Source organism: Aptenodytes forsteri, unplaced genomic scaffold (assembly GCF_000699145.1).
Source record: "Aptenodytes forsteri isolate BGI_AS27 unplaced genomic scaffold, ASM69914v1 Scaffold193, whole genome shotgun sequence".
In the NCBI taxonomy this organism is placed as follows: domain Eukaryota; kingdom Metazoa; phylum Chordata; class Aves; order Sphenisciformes; family Spheniscidae; genus Aptenodytes; species Aptenodytes forsteri.
Window position 1 is genome coordinate 5,393,961 of NW_008795405.1, and position 2,554 is coordinate 5,396,514.

Here is a 2,554-nt window from a genome sequence, read left to right on the forward strand (position 1 = left end):
TGAGGATGATGAAGGCCTTCAGTAATGCCTGTTTGTTTATAGTCAGATAGTGCTATAATGACTGTATTTCTCAGTAAATATTGGTCTTCATGACTTTGAATTAGCAAATTTTTTGAGGTCAGTAGCGGTGTGCCCATGCAGAACTTAAGTAACTCTGCAAATGGTAGCATGGATCAGCATTATAACTACCTCCTGAACAATAAAAGCTGAAAGAGTAACTCGGTAGTTGAATTTAGTAGTGGGTGCTAATCCGTGCTGTGGGCCATGCCACAGGTGCAAAGCCTCTATTTCAGATTATTGCAGTAGATAATGTTTTCATAACATATGGATCTCAAGCATAACCAAAGCTGGGTGTGTATGCTTTTGGTTTTGCATGTGTTGGAGTATAGACACACTTAAGAGTTGTGGGTTTTGTTTTTTTTGTGGGGGTGTGTGTTCAGATTCTGTATGGAATGCTCAAACTGGCTTTTGGTGAGACAAGTTGAAAAAAATGCACGACCATAGCTTAAAATTAATGATACTTTAAAAATGTAATTGTGGTATCATCTCTACTTGCTTTTTGGCCCTGTGGAATGATTCATAATGTTTTCAAGCTTTGCTCTACAGCTGCTGTGGTTAGAAACTTCAAAAAATTAAAATAAATTCAGAAGGCTAATGTCAAAGGCTTCCAGCAGCTGGAGATTTATGATACACAATTAATCTCTTCAGATTCTGATATTTAGGAATGAGTTGGAATCCTGAATCTGAACTTCTGTTGAAAAAGGGAAAGTTTGAGCCAAATTCTCTGGCTCATGTTTCTGATACTATTTATATTTTTTTGCTAGTGAAGGCAATAAAAGTTGCCAGATTACTAATACTGGGGAATAATGATGTCCTGCATATTCTTATAGAAGATGTATATGACCTTAACTGGCAAAGTGTATTTAATTGGAGGAAGTGGAATTAATCTTCCTCTGTTATCAGCAACAGTTCTTGCAACTGCCAATTGCCTGACGAAGTTTAGAAGGATCTCCTGTGCTCACAATTTCCCCTGCATTCTGCAGGGATTTTTTTCTTATTCTAATATATCCTAATGTAGGTCTTCCTATGTGTTGGTGTTAAAAAAGTCTTATTAGGCACAGAGCAGATCATTCTAAGGTATGTGTTAGCTCATTAAGGCTAAGTGCCCTGTCTGCCACCCCACATAATCTGGAGAATTTACAAATTCATGCCTCAGTGAAGAAATCCAGTATCTCTGGATAAAGTAGGGAAACGTTCATTTTGTTTTCATTTAATGGACTTCCATTGGTGTCTGAATAAGGTAAATAATATACAGATGCTTTTGCCTACTGGAGAATCACAACTGTATCCCTTACCAAGCAAACGAGTGACAACATTAATGTGTACACGTTGCTGGTCCTTTTTAATGGGCCGTAATTTCTGTAACAATCATGTTACTTTTGACCGAGACAGAGAATTGTGCCAGTGAATCAGGCTCATTTTGTATGTTCAGCATGTTCTAAGGAGACAAATTAAAGCCAACTGAGATCTGGAAGACACATAACTGTACCATTATAACACTGTGTTCGGCTTCCTAAACATGGCTTTTAGTGAGGTTGTTCTAATATGGTTACACAGCTTTTGGCTTGTAAGTAAGTGGCTTGTATTTCTGTTTTCAAAAACAGAGTTAGATGCTATGTCTGTAAAAGACAGCGGGGAAATAAATTGGAATTAATTTTGCTTATTGCTGCGTGCCACCTCATAAAATTTTGGGCCTTGTTAAAGGACATGCAGGTGTCACAAATAGCTTTAGAGTTATGGTGCTCAGGTTAAGGTATCACCAGTCAGAGATGATTTAAGACGGGTTATTCATCTCTTGCTCCAGGAATTTGAGCTTGCCTACAGATTCAGCAGGGCAGGCATCCATCAGTTCACACAATGGATAGACTGATGATTCTCACAGTGGGAAGGAGTACACACTGCACTTCAGATTTTTTTTCTCTGGTGTGATTTTGAGTTTTAAATGTTTGGTGTATCAGTCTTTCCTGACTCGATAATGTTCCCTCAGGACAGTTGCATCGGTCATCAGCTTACTTCTGTCATGACCTCGGTTTTTGTCTGCTAAGCTGCTCTGTAACCCACAGCGCATGAGCAGTTTTGATGGAGCTCAGCGTTCACGTTTCAAACTTCAGTACACTCAGCTATAAACTGACTGGATTAGAGATCCAACTATCCATTTGTTGTGCGGGAGGAGCATTACAGTTCAGGCGTAAGAACGATTTTCTCTTCAGCAGAAAGCCGTCTTTACTGCTGCTTCTGCCACACGTGTCACTTAAAGATTAGTAATTGAGTGTCTTTCCTCAGCAGCGCCTGTTCTAAACACTGAAGTAAAATCTCAACAATTTAAAGCAACTCTCTTGGGGTGTAAATTGGATTTGTCCTGAATTATAGGGGGGGTCCTCTCTGCTGAAGTTCTCACTTAAGTTTCCTGTAAGGTACTAACCTAAAATATCCAATTCCAGATACCTCAGAGCTTGTGAAAGCTGTGCACGGCAAACGCGCTTTGAAGGTGCTT